Source organism: Toxorhynchites rutilus, chromosome 3 (assembly GCF_029784135.1).
Source record: "Toxorhynchites rutilus septentrionalis strain SRP chromosome 3, ASM2978413v1, whole genome shotgun sequence".
Classification (NCBI taxonomy): domain Eukaryota; kingdom Metazoa; phylum Arthropoda; class Insecta; order Diptera; family Culicidae; genus Toxorhynchites; species Toxorhynchites rutilus.
This window is the reverse complement of record NC_073746.1, coordinates 288,530,186-288,553,563: the sequence shown is the minus strand read 5'-3', so window position 1 is coordinate 288,553,563 and position 23,378 is coordinate 288,530,186. Positions and strand designations below refer to the sequence as shown.

The 23,378-nt window shown below is 37.4% G+C and overlaps 1 protein-coding gene across 4 annotated transcripts in view; it reads left to right on the top strand.

Annotated features, from left to right (window-relative positions):
* The window catches only part of LOC129776558 (ABC transporter G family member 20), a 94,373-nt gene that overhangs the window by 4,921 nt on the left and 66,074 nt on the right, over positions 1–23,378 (top strand). The window contains exon 1 of one of the 4 annotated variants that reach the window (XM_055782269.1): positions 5,643–6,005. The exons of the other annotated variants lie outside the window; for them this stretch is intronic. The gene's annotated coding sequence lies outside the window, so the exon portion shown is untranslated. Of the gene's footprint in view, positions 1–5,642; positions 6,006–23,378 lie in introns of those variants that run through there. 4 annotated transcript variants of the gene reach the window in all.

Below are 23,378 nucleotides of genomic sequence, written 5' to 3'. Positions count from 1 at the left end.
TTTAACATCCATGAAGTTTCACTGCAATCTAATGATGCTGCCAACTTCTATGACGAGCTGGCCTTAAATTCGTCGTATATTCCATTATGGTTTTTTTCGGCATTTTATTGGTACCCATGTCTCTCAAAATGGTCAATTCGGTACATTTTTCAAGATCGTCTTTTTTCTATTATTCTTCCAAAACATAAGTATATGCTGTCACCGAAGCTGAGATCAATTATTTATGCGCCTCGACCCACCTTGTATGCCTTGAAAGAATGTGTAAGTACGAAGAAAAAAAAATTCCTAAAAACTAACGCCCGAATTGTATGCTAAAAAGTTACTTGTTGTGTTGTGGGAGAATACGAGCGGCAAGTGAAATCGAAAAAATATACCTGTTCAATTCGTTAAATTGTTTACACATTTGACTAAAAATGTCTAAATCACTTTTCCGTGTAATGGTATATACTACAAGGCGTCGTGCACAAATTACGTAACGCGATAAGGTGGGAAGGGGGGTCGAGGATGCGTTACTTTCTGTGTATTAGAAATAGGAAATTGCGTTACGTAGGGGGGGAGGGGGCCAAAATCCGGATTTTTAGCGTTACGTTATTTGTGCACGACGCCTAACGAATGCCGTAATAATTATTTTGCTTAGTGTGTGTTTGAAATCTCTTCAATTTTCGTTACATACCTCATTTTTAATTTCTCCGAGTGATATAGAAATTAACGACGAAATTCTACATTTAAAACCAGTAGAATTTGAAAGCCACCGCGTAGAATAGAATCTTCAGGTAGCGAAACGTGATGCTCCAGGAATGAAGCGCTAAAATACAGAATTAAAACACCCAAAATACAAAATAAATAAAAAATTTAAAAAAAACGACCAGATTTTTTGTTTTCATCTGTTTTTCATCAAAAAATTTCAAAAAAATCATAAAATTCTTTCTTCTGTATAAAAAGGCAGAGAAGAGAAGTCAGTTCAAAAACCATTGCAACGAATGTAGCTCGTCCCGTTTCAGTTTAGGTTGAGAGAGCTGGCTGGGCAATTCTAAATTCATTCGGGAGGCGATCTGGCGTAGTGGTAACATCCGTACTTCTCACGCTCAAGATCATGAGTTCAATTCTCACTCCCGACATTCTTCCAAAAATGGAAGTAAAAGTGACGAACCAGCCAAAAGTGTTGAAAGTCACTATAATACAGACAAAAAAGGCACAGGAGGGTTTGTGCCCCAGACACGACCGCATAGTTGACGTAGGTTTTCGTTCGGCTATCTGTTGATTTTGGATATGTTTCAAGAATTACATCGTTAAATTATAAAATGATTTGGTGGCCCTGAAAAGGGCAATTTTGTTTGGTTGTTGGGTATTTTTTGTTCACTTCACCAGTGTTTGACGAGTGATGACGACAGAAGGATGGTAAACAGTCGTTTGATGGTGCGTATCAGATAAAAGATACCGAAGTGGATCGAGATATGATCAAAACCACCCTCTGTGATCCTAGACGAGATGCCTCATGTGTTATGTATGAATAAAATAAAGAAAAAAAACTCACCAATGTAATATAAGATAGTTACCAATCTTTTTCTTCTTATATGGCACTAACGTTCCTAGAGGAACTCCGCCGTCTCAACGTAGTATTACTTGAGTCATTTTCATTAGTACTTATTATTATTATTATTATTTATTCACTCTCATAGCGTAAGACTGCAGTCTTTTTAGTGTTATAAAGTTATGAAGTATGGTATGAAGTGCGTTGGTAATTTGTAAAATAATAACAATCCTTCTAATACTACAAACTAACTATTTCTCGACCGATTGAAATAATCCATACATTGCTTCCTGAACACGAATGATGACTCTTGATTTTGGAGATTACAGCGAAGTGAATTCCATCAAACAACACCTCTCACAAAGAATGTTGTGCCATAGAGCGACGAATTGTGGGCGGGTATCACGAACTGCCGAGTTCTTGTACTTCGAAATGGCTTCAATTTTTCATATAGATATGTGTTCTTGTTGTAATAATTTTATGTAATAATATACAAGATCTAGCTTCAATAAAATTGTGGAATGAATATCCTAAGAGTGAGTGTTGTAAGTGTGAGACAGAATCCATTCGACCCAAATTGAAAATAAATTTTACGCAAGAATTTAGTGCAACTCTGAGTCTGTCTTGAACTCAGATTGCAGCACAACTAATTACAAAATCACAGGATATAAAATGTGGCAATATGAAGCTTTTAAATAATTTGAATTTAGTCGAATAATGCAAAACGTGTTTTTTTTGAGTGCAATGTTCGAAGACAAGAATAAACTCTACCACATTGACTCAGTATGTGCTTATCCCAATTAAAATCGCTTTGTATAATAAAACCTAAACTTGATGCGGAATCTACAAAGCTAATTGTTTCGTTGCCGATGTTTATGTTTGGAAATTCTTCATTCATATTACGTCGAATAAACAATGCTTGCGTTTTTTTAGCATTGAGTTTCAATAAATTTTGAAATGACCACTTTCTTATTGCTTCAAGGTCTTCATTAATTATGCCACTAGTTTCATTCATATTTCTATTATTACAATTGAAATATAATTGTACGTCGTCTGCAAATAAATGTATGGAAGAGTTCCTGATCACACTTGGCAAATCATTGATGTAGAGACTGAAGAGAATTGGGCCTAGAACAGAGCCCTGAGGAACACCAGAATAAACTGGCAAAAAACGGGATAATATCTGATTACAAGAAACTGCTTGTTGACGGTTGACCAAATATGAATGGACCAAAGAAACTGCGCTCCTGTTGAAATTGAAAGTATTTTCCAGTTTGTGGCACAGTAAAAGATGCGAAATAGTGTCGAACGCCTTAGAAAAATCTAAGAAAATTAACACAAACCTATTGCCTTTATCTAAAATAACACCAATGTCATCACAAATTTTTAACATTGCAGTTTTAGTGCTGTGGCCGGAACGATAGCCAGACTGAAAGGGCAATAATAGATTATTATTATGAACATAGGAACATATCTGGTTCTTCAGCAACCTTTCGAAAACTTTGGACAATGCGTTCAAAATGCTGATAGGGCGCAAATTGTCTATTGAAGCTAAATTTGACTTTTTTCGGGAGTTTATATATACGACAATATACGACGAATAATATTCAATAAAATTTGTAATTTTGCTACAGAAAACGATTTAATGAATCGATTGGAAGAATAAATTATTCAATCATTTTTATTATACATATCATCGTATCAATTTACAATTATTTTTAAGAACTCCATCCATCGCTTCGTGCTCATCTTGAAAAGGCATTCAGGGAAAAGTTTCCCGATCAATTATCGATGCGATTTAATTGCTGCTTCAATCTTCGCAATAGCGGTACCAGGTATAGCACACACCACTACTCGTATACGATATGAATGGCCCCTGCCCAAGCTGTGAACGGGGTTTGTTCGAGCTCAATGTAAATATTTATAGAGTGGATTTGTGCACTCCAAACGATGCGATTCGTGTAACGCCCAATCACCAGATTGACGTTTGAGCGGGATTACGAAACGCACGCGTAGATTTCCGCCACACATTTCGATTGGTTCGAAGGTCGTTCCACCCGGTTCACGGTTATCATTTTTCGAAAACCTGAATGTGTTGCGGTTCTTGACTTTTTCAGAAAAATATCTCTCCGAAATAATCTAGAAACTTGAAACCAAAAATTTGCATTTTTGTCATTGCCTCAGGAAGTCCAGTTTCTAAGAAAACTTGTTGTTTTTATCGCCATCAACCGACTCGCAACATTTTCGTCCAAAATCGACGTCGCGGATATAAATTACTTTGCTGAATGCATACAACTGGCACAAAATGTGTATCTCAGATACCTGCTCGTGATCGACAAATATTCTTCTCCGCTTTTGCCATGAGTTGTCAGAGGGAAACGAACATGTTTGCCAACACACTCGTCTCGGTCTCATCGGACCGGTTTACCGTATTATTGCTACTGACAGCGCCGTGTGGTTTCTATGTCGTGAGTAAACCACCACGCGATTAGCACACATTAACGGAAAATAGTAAACAACCTGTGCGCGACGGAATCGACCATGGCAATGTTTCTGGGCGGTTGATTCTACGTGACAATTTTGCTTCCTCATGCCGGTCGTTACCCTCGATTCTTCTGGGATTGAGCAATTGGTTCGCTGCGTTATTCAGGTGTCGACGGACATTATGCAACTACCTGCACTAAAAAAAAAACCAAACGTTGTAAATTCGAGTTCCCCGCAAGGTTGGTTTAGTTGACTCATGGTCAATGTTAAGCTCGAACAAGGTCAATGTGTGTGTGATGTTTTCCATGAAATCTGAACGTTCATGAAGCCTGAACCCTGAAGCGACATTACTCTGGTTTTGTGTAATGAAACGATGCCTCATAACATGGATTCGCATTCACCGTCTTTGTTCACTAGCATTACAGCTCCCGAATGAGTTCACATGCGGAAAAAACCAGTTTCGCCCACTCGCGAAGAGGATAATAGTTTGAACATTGTGAAGAAGCGGCGGTTCCAGAAAATTGTTTCTGGTTGGCAAAAGACGTTGAATTTTCCGATGTCATGTTTGTTCAGCGAATCATGATGGAGAAATATGAATGTTTTTGAATCTAGTAAATCGAAAGTTTCAATATATTCGACAACGAGGTTTTATAATTTCAAATGAGGCGCTTTTTCAACACTTGTCGTAGAAAAGCGTTGTGCTTAGTGAACCCAAGTAGTGTCGCTGCTACGAGTGTCTTATAAAAATCCGGTGCAAAAATAAAAACTAATTAATTGTTTGGGGTAAACCTTTTATATTTTTCAACATAGTCTTCTTGTAGACTTATACACTTCGTCCAACGCTGCTCTAGTTTGTTAATCCTTTCCGTATAATAGGATTTTCCCAAGTCTGACAAATAGTCTATGAACTGCGCAGCTTGTTCTAAGAACGCCCTTTTCACAATTTGTTCTCATCAATGCTATCCTGAGATTAAGCTGATTTTTACAATATCAAACTTCGCCAATCATATTATTCATTTATTTGGCAAAGATCATGAACATTTAACCATCCGCAGCTGCCTTCAATCAGGTAATCAATTTGCCAGCTTATATTAACATGTTTCTTTGTTTGCTTCATCCCCAAATGATGATAATTACACGAAGGCGTGTACAACTAGGAGAAAAAGTTCTCCGATAATTCCTGCTGATCGTCTGTCCACAGAAATCCTAACCGATGGTACACATCACCGAATGACATTGCGGAATTTTGCTTACTTCTCCGGGTTTCCGAATCATACACATCATCATGACGCTGCCAAGATGAATACAGGCGTTGAGTCGTTGCTCGGGGTAATCGGGTACTGGGTGCTAATTGACGTCATAAATGTCGCACCGTAATGATTGTACAAATATAAGTGCATTGCCTTTTTGTGCGAAGAACAACTATCATTATGATGAATTTAGCGAAGATTATTTCTTGGTGAGTGCTCAAAGCTGTTAATTGGTCGCTTATTGATAGTTGGAGTGTGCGTCAGTATTGTGCTTTGGAAATTTTTAGTCTGATTGTACGTCAGTTTTTCAAGTGGCAAGTTATGGTCCCCAAATGATTGCTACGTCAGGAAAAGCAACAGGCGCATCACGCCACGTTTCGCGCCAATGAACGAGTTGATAGCTAAAACTAATAATCAGCATTTTTAGGCTATAAAAGAGTTAGCGCCATGTGGCTCAATCTCTTTTTCGCGTGTAGATCGGTGCAGTGAGGTTTAAGTATTTGACTTTAAGAAAAGTGAATAATAAAGTGTTTTTTAAAAACTCGTTTGTTCAAAGAACAAACATAACTGGCGCAGCGCGGTGCGGATAAGTATCGAAGTGAACTAAAAGAGACCCAGCGACAGGAACCGAGAAAAGCCACGTCATCCAACAGGGGATTAATCACCAGGAACGACGCTTCATCGAGGAACGACAGCTAAGGCCCGCTTCGATCTTGTGAACACATGTGGAAAATAATAACGTAAGTCATTTTTATCCTTTTACTGTGGAAAAATTGCAAAAGCAAGAAAATGCCTAGCAACCGATCAAGTGAAATTGAGCAGCTCCAAGCTACTGTGGCTGAGCTCCAAGAAATGCTGCTTAGCAGTGGAAGACAGTTTGACAATTATAGACTGCCTGACCCGATTCGAAACATGTCTGAATTCACAGGCATCAAAAAGGAATTACCTGCCTGGCTTGAAGAGCTAGAAGAAATATACCAAATGTACTTAGTGAAGGGAGACAACAACGCTCCCGACACGATACCCAGCCACTATATGAGGGCTATTAAAAATAAAATAAAAGGTGATGCGCGCACCGTTCTATGCGCAAACGGAAATCCTAATACCATACCTGGCATAAAACGGGTTCTGTCGGAAATTTATGGCGATCAGAAAGATCTAGCCACAAACTTGTCTCACCTATTTCACATGAAACGAGGTGATAGAAATAACCATAAATTTTATACGGATGTAAAAGAATTATCCACAAAAATCAAGATGAACCTATCGCTTAATCCACTGCAAACAAATGATCTGATTGAAATACTAATAGTTACCAAATATTTAGACAACATAGGCGAGCCACTCGCATCCATAATAAGACAATCCAAACCTACCACATTAGAAGATGCATACCAATCGGTATGCATCAACCAAAACGCTGAGGTGCGAAATCGCCCATCATACAGTAAATTCCCACGACAAAAAGACAACTACAAAGACAAACCGAACAGCAACGGCGAAGCGAAATCCAATCCCCCTCGCTTCAAACCCGCGGCAAAACCATTTCATAAGAACAAAGCCGAAGTTCACAATAACGAAGTGAACGACGACACCGACAACGACAAAGACAATGACAATGACGATGACACTGCAAGCGAAACAGGAGACGAAATAAATTTTCAAACCGTTCGTGTAGCAAACATGCCAACATGAACTTTATTCCATACCTGCGCCTGCCCACCACGAAGGGATATTTAAATTTCCTAGTGGATACTGGCGCTAATAAATCATACATCAACCCTGAGCACGTTAATATATCGACAAAAATTAAACGACCAGTCGTTATAAATAACAAGAACGGAAAGTTTCTTATAGATCGCGTGGTAAACACAAATTTGCTCCCGGAAGTATCCGATGAAAAACTTCCGTACTATGTCTTCAGATTTCATGATTTCTTTGACGGCCTTATAGGCTATGAAAATTTAGCTGCCATGGGTGCGGTAATCGACACCTCCAGAGCATTTGTTACATTTAGTAATCGTAGATACACGGTGTCAAAATATTTCCCCACTTCTATCAATTTCCACGGCACCGATGAAAACCTATTCGAAATCTGCACCACAACGAACGGCTCATTTTTAATTGATAAGGAAATCGGTTTGAATCCTAACGTAATTTTAAAACCAGGCGTTTATGAAGCAAATAATTATAAAGCTTTCGTGCATCTAACCAAGAAAGGTGAACAAGGCCACACGGCACTTCAGCCATTCCCTAGTGACGCTTTCGAACTAGAAATCAATCATCAGAAGGTAAATCCTCGTTTGAATTTCCCATCAGAACACCTGAATAACGAAGAGAAAAATGCTTTGATCAAAACACTCAGATCATTCAAAGACGTATTCTTTGCGGATGATGAAAAGCTAACCTTTACACACGAGGTAAAGCATTCTATTAATACAACGGATGAAAAACCCATCCATCAAAAAACATATAAATATCCTTACCACCTCCGTAAGGAAGTTTCAACCCAAATTACAAAAATGTTGGAAAACGGTATAATTAGAGAATCCTCTTCACAATGGACCTCCCCCATCTGGGTCGTACCGAAAAAACTCGACAACTCTGGGAAACGAAAATATCGCATTGTTGTCGATTATAGAAAATTGAATGAAAAAACCCCGGCGGATCGATATCCGATTCCTGAGGTGAGCGAAATCTTAGACCGACTAGGAAAAGCTCAGTATTTTACAGTGCTCGACTTAGCTAGTGGTTTCCACCAGATTGAAGTCGACCCTAAAGACATCCCGAAAACCGCTTTCAATATTGATAATGGCAAGTACGAGTTTCTTCGTATGCCATTTGGACTGAAAAACGCGCCTGCGACTTTTCAGCGTCTTATGGATACAGTGTTGAGAAAACATTTAGGGATCCGATGTTTCGTCTATATGGACGACATCATCATTTACAGTACTAATCTTCAAAGTCATTTAGAGGACATCAAAAAAGTTCTCCAAACCCTTAGGGATGCGAACTTGAAAATTCAATGTGACAAATCCGACTTCCTTCGAAAGGAAGTAGCTTTCCTAGGACATGTCGTCACAATAGACGGGGTAAAACCCAATCCTAATAAGATAGAGGCTATAAAGTCTTGGCCTCTACCAAAAACCTCCAAAGAATTAAAATCGTTCCTCGGAACTATAAGTTATTATAGACGATTCATTCCTAAATTCGCCCATATTGCAAAACCCATGACTTCAAAACTCAGAGGTAAAAATAAAATCATCGATATTGATCATGATTACGAGAGAGCATTTGAAGAGCTAAAAACAATCATGACAACAGAAACACTTTTGGCTTACCCTAACTTCGATAATCCGTTTATTCTTACAACGGACGCATCAAATGTTGCCATTGGGGCAGTTCTAGCTCAATTACATGACGGAAAGGAACGGCCTATTGCATACCTATCCAGGACATTGAGCAGAGCTGAAGAAAAGTATTCAGCCACGGCGAAAGAGCTTTTGGCCATTTATTTTGCTGCCAAAACCTTTAGACCGTACCTTTATGGTAGAGAGTTCACGATTTATACGGATCACGAACCTCTTACAAAGGAATTAAAGTTAACAGATTCCACGGGAAGAGTTACAAGACAAAGGCTCTACTTGGAACAATTTGATTTTAAAATAATTTATAAGAAGGGCAAGCAAAACGTTGTTGCTGATGGCCTTTCAAGGATTCCACGCACAGAATTGAACCTAAACGAAGAACTATCTAATCAATTTTTCGATAATGACCCGATCTATGGACCAGAGATCATTAATAAATATGCGAACCAACTACTTATTTACAGAGCAGATGATGCCGCAAAGAGTCCATACCTTGCGTGTATGGTTTTTCCAAACCATTTTCGTCATATATTTCACAAACCTGACTATACGGAAGACGACATAAAAGACATTCTGACAAGACACTTAGATCCGACGAAACTAAATGGTATTTTTGCCGACCTGAATATTGCCCGAATGTGCCAACACATTATCGATACAAATTTTAAAAATATTAAAGTTCATTTAACTAATATCAAACTTCCAGATTTAATTTCAGGTACCGATCAGAACGAATTTATAAGAAAATGTCACAGCTTCAATCATCGTGGATACAAACTAACATACGAGGAAGTACAGAAGTCAGTCTTCTTTCCCCGCATGTTGGCTAAAGTGAAAGAGTTCGTCAAAAACTGCGAATCTTGTAAATTTGCTAAGTATGAACGAAGACCATTCGTTATACCTCATTCTAGACGAATCTACAATGGACCATTCGAAAATGTTTTCATAGATGTCTTTATAAAGGAGACTGAAAAATTTCTTACTGTTGTAGATTCATTCTCAAAATTTGCACAGATTTACAAGATCATGCATGAGACAACAGATGAAATTCAAGAAACACTAATAAAATACTTCAAAACGTTTGGCATTCCCAAATTAATTACTTGTGATCAAGCCACAAGCTTTCGAAATTCAAAATTCAAAGAATTTTTGGAAAATTATGGCATCTCCTTGCATTTTGCCAGCTGCAGTGACAGTAATGGTATCGTGGAACGATTCCACAGTACTTTGCTAGAAATGTACATGGCCAATCAGAAAAAAGTAGAGAATCTAAATTTATACGAAGGTCTTGCCATGATCACAGCGATTTATAACGAAACCAAACATTCGTCAATAAATTTAAAACCGAGAGAAGTTATTTTCGGCACTTGTAGTTCTCTCAATCCAATAGAAATCAACCTATCAAAACAAAAAACATTACAAAACGCAAAGGACTCATTAACGAATCAGGCACACAAACAAAATTCGAAAATACCTTTAGTAACTAAAGAAGAATTCAAACAACTAAACAAACAAAGATTATTGGTGAAAGGCAAAGCTAAGCCCACACCTAGAAGACATAGATACAGACTAATAGACATTACAAATGAGACAGAAAAAACAGTAACCGACCAGGCCGGAATTAAAACACATAAAAAACACATTAAGAAAAACTTTACAGATAACTAAGACACAGACTTTTCTATTACAGACTATGGCTCTGGCTTTGGACAACGACGAATGGCAAAATTTTAGTACACGATTTAGACAAGAGCCCGGTAGCAATCATACATTTAGGAAAAGCTTATGTAAGCAACAATTATTTTAGGATACTGCACCGAGTAGATCTCATTAAATTACAAAACTCTGTTGAAACACTTTTATATCATGCAAAAACAAATATAGATTCAGCTGATTTCCTAAGCGTATTAATTCAAACTAAAGTAACGAAACTAGAACAGACATTTTTGAAATTAAAACCCTCTACTAGAGTTAGAAGATGGGAAAAACTAGGTTCACTTTGGAAGTACATTTCAGGTAGCCCCGATGCAGAAGATTTAAGGATTATAAACTCAACTTCAAATAGTCTGATAAATGCGAATGAAAAGCAAATCAAAATTAATCACATATTCGAAGACAGAATTAATAAATTAACAGAAAAAGTGAATAACGTAACAATAATACTGAATAATACAGCATTGAAAAACGATAAGGATTTCAGATCAGTAGGTTTGCTCTTTTGCTTAGATGAACTCACACAACAATTAGAAGATTTAGAGGAGGCAATAGTTTTGGCTCAACACAACATCCCAAGCAGCAGAATTATCAATGCAGAGGAAATCACGAGAATTCATCATCTTCTGGAAGGAAACAATTTTATAGCAGGAGCCTTGGACTTCGCTAGTGCATACGTGGTTTCATCCAAGGAATCCATTGCCTACATACTGAAGGTACCACGAATCAAGGATGCTGAATATGATCTCAACTTCATCGAACCAGTTATCTTCAATAACTCCCGTATATCCATCTCAACCAACTATTATCTACAAGGTCCGTCATCTTTTGCGCTAAAATCCCTCTGCGAAATGAGTAGAAACGTCTATGTATGCTCAAGTACGCAGCTTGAACCAATAACCAAATGCATTCAACAATTGATGAGAGGTGAATCAGCTACATGCCCAATGGAAAGAACCTACACCAATGGTATTATCAAACGAGTCGATGACTCAAACGTGATTATCAATGACGCGGAAATATCAATAACATCGAACTGCTCATTGAATCATAGAAAACTTAAGGGATCTTTCCTCGTACAGTTTTCAAACTGCACACTTTTTATCAACGACGAAATGTACTCCAACATTAATAAAGAAGTTCAACTGGCATCATTCGTTCCAACAACGGGATTGACGGTAAATTTTACTACGATTACAAACAAATTCCCTATAGAATACTTACAGAAGTTACATCTGGAACAACGTGGTCATATCAAACACATCAATCTAAGGACAGATAACATCCAATGGAAACTCGAACTCTTTGGGTGGACATCGTTTGGATTCGGTTCAACAATAACAATTATTTTCATCGTAGCTCTATCATTTTGGATCTGGAATAGACTCCCATCGAGATCATCAATGTCGCATCTAGAGGAACTTCAAAGTCATCAGAACCCGGAAGAACCATCGGAACCTAACAGACAAACTCGCCCGAAGATCACTATGGTACCGCAAGCATAAATCCAGAAAACAGAAAGCCGAGGACGACTTTCATCCCAGGGGGAAGCCGTCAGGAAAAGCAACAGGCGCATCACGCCACGTTTCGCGCCAATGAACGAGTTGATAGCTAAAACTAATAATCAGCATTTTTAGGCTATAAAAGAGTTAGCGCCATGTGGCTCAATCTCTTTTTCGCGTGTAGATCGGTGCAGTGAGGTTTAAGTATTTGACTTTAAGAAAAGTGAATAATAAAGTGTTTTTTAAAAACTCGTTTGTTCAAAGAACAAACATAACTCTACAATAGTTTTATAATTAGTAGTTTACGAACAGTACCACTTAATCTATTAATGGTAGAGACAGTGCACATACACGAAATGTGACAGTAGTGCTCAGCAAAAATTAATCAATCTAACTGTGTACCGAGAAGTTAAGAATCGTGTTATTACACGGTGTTTTGCCCATTCCATAACCTGATAGTCACATACAAATGGTCGTCTACTTATTAAAAAGTTTTCATCTAACCCCCATTACGTCAACACGAATGTCGCGTTCAATTGATGGCATATGTTTAGGAGTTACGTTGAAAAACATCGCTACGTTTTGTATTAACCCACATGTCTTCAAATATTTTTCAACGTAACTCCTAAACATATATTTTTACCATAATGATGTATTTGGAAAATTTGTTGAAAATTATAAGCAAATTCATAAAATTTTAAAGTGTATATTTTTTCACGTTTGGACATCAATACTCTATAACTCTTTCCAAAACATCATTTCGGTAGGACTCATAGTTTTTGAGATAAATTATCAAAGATTTCTCTTGCTAAAATCGATACGCCCTTTTAAAAAGTTACACTTGAGTCAAAAAATTCCCAAATGCTGTGGAAAACTCATATTTCCTCCAACCCAAACGGAATACAAACTTTCATTCGAATCAAAAATACTCATGTTTTGCCATTTGTCGATTTCATTTGGAATTGATCCAAATGTAAATATCTAAGTTCAATAATTTCAGAAAATTATTCCTTCTTTGACAAATGCGCTTCTCCTTCACGCGGTGTCAATTTTCTCATTCTAACCCAGAGAAAATATATCTCTAACAATCAAAACCATTTTGAAGTTCATCATATGTATTGCAATGGAATGTACTGTTTAATTGATTGGATAATAGAGCGGTAAAAAATTAGTCACTTCAATTTACATAACTAATAGTTCTACTTGCGTTCGCTAATTCAGATTAGCCCCCCAATGTCGAAGCTGCTTCGAACATCGGAAGCAAGTAGCACAATTAAGTCATTGTGACATAGAGTCTATAGTATACATCATACCCGGCGAACTTCGTCCCGCTCAAAATTGTTTTGTTAGTTCTTTCTATGATTGTTTTTTTTTTGTACATCCGCGATTGATAACAGGTGACTCCTCTCGAATTCCAATCAGAAAACTAATCAGACTCATTTAGAATTCAATGGGATTCGACACCCTTCAATTATAGTGTGTGGCATGCCCAGTTTTGGCAACACCGACATCGTCAGTTGAGCGATCAAGTGAGCTGGGCTCACCGTTCGGCCTCGGGACTATCCCGCGGACGCTCAGGGACACACATTTTGGCAATCCTGCCAGGAGCGAGAATTAAACAGTATAATCGGAAATCGCTTTAAGGTGAAGGTGAAAGCTAGCCATTGTAGTAGTATAAGTAGACCCACGTGTAAAAATGGGGTAATAGTATTTGTGAGAAAAGAGCAAAGCACACGTAAATAGATCAATTCACTTATCAGACTGTGTGGCGCTACATTGACACGAGTCTTTGAATAAATTTGCAAAAAATAACAATTCAATACTAAAGTAAAATGTATGAACGATATGTTCCGATGAACAATTGCAAATATAAATATATATAGAAGGTGCATTTGCATATGAAGTAAAATTCTAATTATACGCGAGCGTAACATGAGCAAATTTATAACACATGCGAATTGGGGCCCTTTTGGTATAAACAAGTTCTTCCGCATAGTGTGATGTTGATAATTCCTTAATGTTTTCCTTCGTTGATCGTATTGTTTTCATATATTCACGTCACGAGTGTAATACTTTTCCGTTTACTGTTTTTGAAAGCATAGGCAGTCGTGGCAGTGTTCCGAGCTCTGCAATACAATTTTCTTACCCAATGTTAAAGTTGCTAAAACTTACATTATAGACCCATTAAACGTAGAAATAATAATTGTATTGATATCAACACAATTTTATTTTATTGATTTTAATGACATGAAACGCTATGACTCAGGAATAACATTTTATTGAGTGGGTTTTATAGCTGTTTCGATGATGTTGTCTGGCATCAGTGTCGAAAAAATAACGATGCTTTCACCAATACAAACAAAACCATTGCCGAAGATTGAAAAATGAAAATTTAACTTTCAAAGCACTAGCTCGAGTTTTCCGACGTTTTTTACTATACAGTGCGACAGCAGATGAGAATTCAATATCTTGTGAGTAATCGATTAGAGTTTGGTTGATATTACTTGATGGGAATTGTGCGAAAACGATCATTTTCTTCACACTGTTTCGCAAAATTATTGATTTTCGGGCGCGTGAGGTGAGGGAGGGAGTTAAAAGAAATGAGCGCCATTGTGGCAGCCATTTGTGGCTAGCTTCCACCTTCACCTTATACCGAAATATTTTCAGGGACTTTGCGTGGGAATCAGGTGACACTAAAGTTGCTCGTTTTCGAAGTGCATTTGGTGTAATTGCCAACGTGTGTGAAATATTCCGAGCATAAATTATAAAAATCTGACAAAAATCAGAAAAATCTGAATGATAGCAAAATTGAAACTTGTTGCCAGAAACAACAATTTATTCTTCAATTGATACAGCTCAATACTTTGGTTGCCGTAGCGCAGAGGTTTTCAGGCTTTTTTTATGGCAGAGCACTTTTTATAGCAAAAACTTTTGACGGAGCACCTGCATTTTTTAATCCTTAAAACAAACCCTATTTGCATTTACATAACCCAACTGGGAACAACTCTATTTCGGTTGCGCATCGCAGTTACACGACATCTGACCCGTAGTAAACAAGATAAATCACTATATGTCCAGTGAAATTGAATAAAAGAATGCTTATTTTTCAAGGTGGGTTTTCAAGTGGGAGCACTTGCTATAACTTGGCGGAGCACAAATTTCCCGCGGAGCACCATTTGAAAACCCCTGCCATAGGGTAACAAAACAACATGTTTTTTTTTACATTATGTTCTTGTGTTTAGTAGGTGATATTAAAAAAAATAAGTACTGACCCACATCAGTTTTGTAAATAGATTGGATTAATACATATTACTTCATAATAACGCATTGAAACTCAAGATTATGGGTCATATATTAATAATGAGCATTAATCTAAAGATACACAGAAGAAAACGAACAAATTATTAACACCGATGTGTTCAATTTTTTTAAATTTAGTAACGTACATATAGATAAATCTTTCATTAAATATGGATCGGGACGACCCTACGATAAAACTATAGAATAAAAGTGAATAAGCGTGGATCGAGACGACCGCACAAACGGATACGGCTCTGGGCGACCGTATGGATACAAAAGAAAATGAAAATACATGAGGATCGGGACAACCGTGTGGTGCAAAAATGGAAGTAAAAATATTTGCGGATCTGGACGACCGTATCAAAAAATGATAATGATAAGAGTGCGGATCGGGACGACCGTGTGTATAAATGGACGTAAAAAGCTGGTTGATAATATAATTGTAACTTGGATTTGTAACTTGGATTTGCTATTGATTCAGTTGGTGAAAACTTTGAGTTAGTACACAAAATTTAAAAAAAAACCAGAAAGTTATTTCTTCTCTATATTTTTGTACATTACATCTACACATACCATGATAAAAAAAAATTGTTCGTAAAATATTCCAAAACATTTAAACTATAAAATGATGTACATACCATCTCCATGCGTTGATTTTTCACGAATTCACATCATTTCCAAAATCGCTTTTAATTTCGACTTCGCGCTCTGTTCTCCTTTTTGTTTTGTCGAGTATCTAAACGGGAGCTTCTGTTTTTGGAGAAAATGCTTTATTTATTGAATTGAAGCAATTTTTTATTGAATTTATTGAAGCAATATACTTTTTTCCACCTTTCCAACTAACAATCCAGTCCAGCTGTATTTAGAAATTGTCTTCGGTTCACGCAGCGAATTCGTTTTTATGTCATTAATGCTGTCGAAACGGTCCAACGAAGCAGTAATTTAAGTTTCGGAAATAATAAAAAGTCACACCCATATCTCGCCGCCAGTAATTATGCCTTGGATGAAAGTGGGATCAGAATTTGATCGATCAAGCATGTATTCAACCATTTTTTTTGGCTCTAGTCGTGCTGCAACTCTTTCGATGATGAACAAAAATATAATAAACGATCTTGTGAGAGATATTAAATTCATGGATCAGCTCTCTCGAATTAAAATGACGATTCCCAAGTGACACAGCTATGCTCAACCTGCGGGCTCTTCTGGTTGGCCCATCTGGTGTGTATGTGTAAAGTTTGTTACTTATACACAAAAATCTATCGATATGCGAAGTCAACACTGGTCAGGGCTGCATGTCGTCGAAAGAGGTTGAGTACCACTGTCCGAGCACCATTCCTTTCATTGTATCGATGTTTTCATCAGTTGAAAAGGTGGATGGTAGTCCTTGATGTGTCGTTCAGCTATTCTCGGCCTTCTTTGAATGCCTTACACATAGCCAAGTCACCATATGTATTCTGCAACATTTTCAACGTTTCGTGACAGTAGTAGGGGAGAGGGGGGCACATTCGGACACTTTTTTTTTCTTGATTTTTCATATTTTTTGTAAACTTAAATAAAATCCTGAATTCATCCTGGTTGTCATTTAGACATCAATGTATGATATGTTAGGGGTGTTAGGGGTCTGTGTTGATGCGATTACAAATGGTTTTGAATATTATTTTTTGAATGAATTTTTGAAAATTGCCTTTTTCTCCGAATGTGACCCATGTGTGGGGCAGTTGCGGACAGTCCTGGGGCACTTTCGGACAACGAAAAAAAAAATTAAAATTTTATGTTTATCAACAATTACTTCCGTTTCCTCTTATTTCCAGCATATTCTGCATTTTTCTGTTGATCAGTATTTGTCTGCTATGAGAGTCAGTAAAAAATCGTGATTTTGCTTTCTTCCGTTTTCGAATGGTGGTTTTTCCGCGGTGAAGTTTTTGGAAAAGGTTCAACATTTTCCGGGGACAAAGTTACCAAAGCAAAATCTATCTGCGCTGTAGATGCAATGTTTTGCAGCATTGTTGTATTACCCGATGAGACAGTTGCTACCTCCGCTCCAGAAGGTGAAATCTTTTGAGCATTCAAAATCCTTGTCTGAAAAAAAAACATTCTTGAGAATGGATAGCAACCAGTCATTTTGAATCCAGCTAGGATATTACTCAGATTGAAAGAAGCATTATAAGCTGATGCAACTATATCTGAAAGGTCGTGTATAGAAATAGTTTTTCCAGGATGGTTGAGTAGCCAATCGTTCTGGGAAACTGAGAGCTTTTGCTTGAAAGGACCCATAATTGAAACATCCAGCGGTTGTAAGCGATTTGTGTCATAAGGTGCAATTTTCAAAAATCATGAATTGTGCAATTTTCTCGGCAATATTTGATTGTTTTCGAAGTGCAATGACTTTTTGATTGATTTTTGATTTGTTGAAATTGATTCGTTTACGTTGCTTTTTGCTACATTTTTCAAATGTTCCAGAACATTGAGAAACAGTTTTCCCGTTATGCAACCGTTAGTTGGGAAATTATCAAAGACAATGGACCCAGTTGGACCACCTGTGAGCTAGAATCATGAAAACGTTCTATTCGAAACTAGTTCGATAGCTCTTTCCTTCTCATGAAGTATTAAACAGTGTCCGAATGTGCCCCTCCACCATCCGAAGACAAATCATAATTTTATCTAATAAATAGACGTTTATTTCCCCGTTGTATGCACGTTTTTTGCATTTCATATTAATTACTAACTGATGTGGTGTACTTAAATTTCTAAATCGTTAACAAAGGAATTAGGGAAATACTTACAACTTCAAGCTCAAAAGTTTCGAAACGTGTATGGAAAAGGGCACTGTGTTGTTTTCGTAAGTAATCAACGACCAGGAGATGTCAAACCATATGACATATGTTGGTGGAAGGGCTCTTAACTTACTTATATTTTCAATTGGTTGAAAATTATACCACTTAATTTTTACAAGCGTTGTCCGAAACTGCCTCCCTCTCCCCTACTCACTTAAAAAAATAAGTAATTTAAAAAATATTCTGCGGGAAGATTTAAAATTACAAATTCCCGGTATACATTTGACAGAATGTATATCGGATGGTGACGAACACAACACAATAAAGACAGCTCAAATCTTGTTATGATGAGTTATACATACGAACAGAACATTTGTTTCATGTATAAGATATCGTAATTACAATTTTTTATTTGACATCGTGTGTTTGCTCCTCTTCCACGCTGTATTTCTTTTATTATCAGGAGTTTGACGAAGTTAATAATATAATTATTCAAAAAGTAAGATAAAAGTAAGAGACTAATTCTTTATTCGGGTAAGTGTGTTTCGGGAGAATGGTGTGCAAGTAAACGTTATAGGACTTTTTCTGCATAGTGGAATCATTTACGTTTGACTGAGTCAACTAAACCAGTTGATTCAACGTTTATATACGATGATGTAATTTATAGAATATGAAGTTGTAGCCAGAAGAACCTTAAAACAAGATGGTACAGATAAGGGAAGCTTTAAGGTAACCTTTGCAACACCTTTCGCTTTAGTTCGTGAATGGGGCGAACAAAAAATAAACCACACAAAACACACCAAAACACACAAAAATTGCCCTCAGCCAGCGGGGCAAGGTTAACATGCTCTCCGTAAAAGTCATAATTCGCTAATCTAGCGTTATTGGCGATCGCAATAGCCAATAAAACTTTTACTACACCATACATTGCGCTCGTGCCGGAAAAGTTTTATTGTTGGCTGCGTCGGATTCGAATATAAATGGAGCGTGTTGTATTGGTTGTCGTTATTTTGTACAGAGTAAATACACCACGGCTTGGAATCGTTTGCAATCGAGTAGAACCCAAAGGTTCATCGATTCAAATCTCTACCTTCAGCTTTCGGACATGGTCTTGCTTGTGTGGAGAAAAGAAAATTACAAGATGAAAATAAGTGAGGTCTGTATTTCGTAAAGGACTCTCACCGACAGTGAATGGGGATTTCCGCGATCAGCGCAAAAAATAGCAAGGCAGATTGGAGGCAGATTATCCCAATCATCAGCTCAATTTTATTCTAAGCGTATTACTAAGATAAAATCCACGCTGCTGTATAATCACTCATCCATCAGATTCGCTCCGTCATTCTCATCGACGAATGCTTACAGCGGCAACACCTTCCGGTAACGCTAGCGTCTACCAGTAAGGCAGGCGGCAGACACCTGCCGGTCAATCCACCGTGACTGTTGAGAAAATTACGAAACGAAATACCTCCTAACCCTGCTCGCGCTCTCTTAACCGGTCGACTTGCTTCGATCTGCTTCCTTAGAACGAGGTGCACTGCTAGTTGTATTAATTAGTGCCTTTGTTCAAAGTGCAGTTACAAAATCGCTACAATGAAATGCGGGTGGGCCATTATGGAGCGTTCGGAAGGGCACTGTTCCGCTTAATACATTGTTTTAATTAGAATAATACTTTTCCCTTTTTTTCTAGGTGCGTCTAGCGTGTTGATCGTTCTCCTAATGCTGATCACTTCTTTTTCCTTATGTTAATTCACTATGTGTCAATCGTTTGAAGTGAATTGGAAATTGAACTAGCAGGACGGTTAATGACTAAGAAAAATCTGTAGAACAGTAACGAATGAGCGTGCATGATTAGTGCGAATATTATTACCCAGTCAATGACAGAATTTAGTCACAAATTCATCGGTATATCGTATTATCAAACTAAAATAAAATTGTGCATAAATTTAAATCATTCAAATAAATAGAGTTTTGTATATGATATTTCATTTAGAATACAAAGCATTAATTTCAAATTATATAGGGAAAATTCAATAAGAATACGAACTTTTTAGACACAAATCTCTATATACCTCGTTATACGGTCGCTCTTTAGATGACATTTCGCTTGAACGGCCCTCCTCAATTAAGGCATGCTTTCGATTTACGGCCTAAAATGATTCGCTATAACGACAAAAAACATTTTTTCGATGTCGATATACAGCCATTCCAGACCAAACCGATATAGTGGTTCTCAGATTTTCGTGAAAAGTTATAGTTTTGTTCCTTGTCGCAAAATATTAGACCCGTATTTTTTATTTTTTCGTTAGCGTGCCAATGAAAATGGTCATCTCGAATTTCAAAAAGTTACCACATAAGAAATGATCACCACCTCGAAAAAAACACCCTATGCCGAGTTTCAGCTCAATCGGACTCAAGGGAGAGTGGCGCAAAGCGGTCAAAGTTTAAGTCTTTTGAAAATCGAAAAATCACCCAAGGAGGGAGTAAAGGAAATCGGAGTTTTCGAAAAAAATGTTTTGATGCCAAATGTCTTCATATTGCATGGAACATCGAGATCTAGTGTCATCTCGAATTTTTTTTTATCAAAAATCGGTATTCTGGGACTGAGTTTTTTTGAAGTACGAAACGAAATATACGGTTTTGGGTGCTAATAAAAATAGTTATCTCGATTTTTCATTCGGAATTTGCTACGAAATGTTGATTTGGATGATAATATACCCTATGCAAAATATTAGCTCATTCGAACTTCATTAACTGGTGTCACAAACGTTAAAATTAGAGTTTTTTTGAAAAACGGAAAATCACCGAAAATCGAGGTTTTAAAAAAAAATTGATGCCAAATGTTTTGAAATTGCAGCAAGTTCCGAATGAAAAATCGAGATAACTTTTTTTATTTTCACCCAAAACCATACTTTTTGTTTCGTACTCCGAAAAAAAAGTCTCAGAGTGCCGATTTTTGACAAAAAAATTTTTTCGAGATGACACTAATTCTCGACGTTTCATGCCATTTTAAGACATTTGGCATCAAAGTTTCTTTTTCGAAAACCCCGATTTCCTTTACTCCCTCCTTGGGTGATTTTTCGATTTTCAAAAAACTTAAACTTTGACCGCTTTGTGCCACTCTTCCTTAAGTCCGATTGAGCTGAAATTCGGCATAGGGTGTAGTAAAAATTTTGTATAGGGTAACTTTTTGAAATTTTAGGGTCGATTTTTCTCATACATTCATTGGCACCCTAGTGCCCATTTACTCAACTGGTCAACTTTTATCGCATGAAAATGGTGTTTTCGTGTTGGTGTTGGTGTTTCGGTCATGATCTACTGATCTCAATTTTTTTACAAAAATCGGTACTCTGAGACTTTTTTTTCGAATACGAGGCAAAACGTATGGTTTAGGGTGCCAATGAAAATGATCATCTCGATTTTTCATATGGAATTTCATACGATGTGGATTTACACGATAAACATTTTTTGGGTATTTTATCGTGTAAATCAATGTATATACATGTTATGCATGTATTTTTCATTTAAATTGAACTAGCTGACCCGGCAAACGTTGTTCTGCCATATAATTTATTTCTAGAGAATATTTTAGTTGATAAAAATAACGAATATATATCAAGGGAGTTTGCATGTTATCGTTCTGATCTGTGCGTATCTCTTTTTTTCGAATTTTCCCTTTTTATGTTAAATATCCTTCTTTTATGTATAAATATATGATAGTAATTTTTCCCGTATTTTTCTAATCATCTCAAATATTTGCCAAACTATTCAATTGTTCTAATTAGGGTGAAGATAAACTCAACGATATATAAACGACGCAGATCTGATCAGCTGTTCTTCTGTGATGATATTTTTCACGTACGTGGGAAAGAGATAAAAAGATAAAAAGATGAAATGCATTTTGATTGATAAAAAATGATTTTTCATAAATTTGGAACCGATTCGAATGAATTTGTATGCATTTATTTTGAAATAATTGATTCCTTATACGGCTTTTTGCTTCACGGCCAAATTTCGGGGAACGAATGTAAGCCGTAAATCGAGGAATGGGTGTATATATTGTCAAAAAAGTCCTGCGGTATTTTTTTTTGAATTTTCATTTGTTCATAAAATTAGTTACAATCATCTGTTTTAAGTCAAATATGCGCCGTTTTGTTCGATGACTTGTTCCCAACGAGATGCCAACTTCATAATATCCCTGTTATAGAAGCTCGCTTCCTTATTGGCAAAAAACTCGGATAGCCAATTATCACAGGCCTCTTTTGTGGCTAACTTTTGACTACCTAGCTCGTTCGCCATGGACAAAAACAGGTGGTAGTCACTTGGTGCAATGTCCGGACTATACGGCGGATGCAAAAGAACCTCCCATCCGAGCTCCCGGAGCTTCTGGCGCGTCACCAAAGAAGTGTGTGGCCTGGCGTTGTCCTGATGGAAGACAATGCGGCCTCTGTTTATCAAAGATGGCCTCTTCTTCATGAGTGCTACCTTCAAGCGGTCCAGCTGTTGGCAGTACAGGTCCGAATTGAGCGTTTGGCCATAGGGAAGCAGCTCATAATAGATTATTCCTTGACAATCCCACCAAACACACAGCAGAACCTTCCTGGCCGTTAATGAGGGCTTGACCACCGTCTGAGCCGCTTCAGTGGGACCACGACCGTTTGCGCTTCACGTTGTCGTAAGTGACCCAATTTTCATCGCCAGTCACCATCCACTTCAGAAACGGGTCGATTTTGTTGCGATTCAGCAGCGATTCACATGCGTCGATACGGTCAAAGATGTTTTTTTGCGTCAACGTGTGTGGCACCCATACATCGAGCTTCTTTGTGAATCCAAGCTTCTTCAAATGGTTAATAACGGTTTGATGACTTATCCCCAGCTCTTGGCCGATGCTACGGCTGCTACTATGCCGGTCTGTCTCGGCTAATTCTGCGATTTTGTCGAAATTTTCGACGACAGGCCTTCCGGATCGTGGCGCATCTTCGACGACCTCTACACCAGAAAGAAAACGTTGAAACCATCGTTGTGCGGTGGAAATGGAAACTGTATCGGGTCCATAAACTGCACAAATTTTATTGGCAGCTTGAGATGCATTTTTGCCTTTGTCATAGTAGTACTGTAAAATATGTCGGATTTTCTCTTTATTTTGCTCCATATTTGCGACACTATAATTCACGAACAACTTAACCAAACAAAACACTGTCAAGGACTATATTATAGCGCGCAAAAATACCTTTCCAACAAGCTATAGTATGACTCGATACAATGAATACAACTAGAACTACGCGCTTACAACGACACCTCGCGGAAATACCGCAGGACTTTTTTGACAGCCTAATATAAAAATTCTCGTTTCGCGATGTTCATAGCCAAACTCCTCCGAAACGGCTCGACCAATTTTAATGAAATTATGCGCAAAACTTTTGTTAGACATGAGAATAGGTCGTAAACTATATTACATA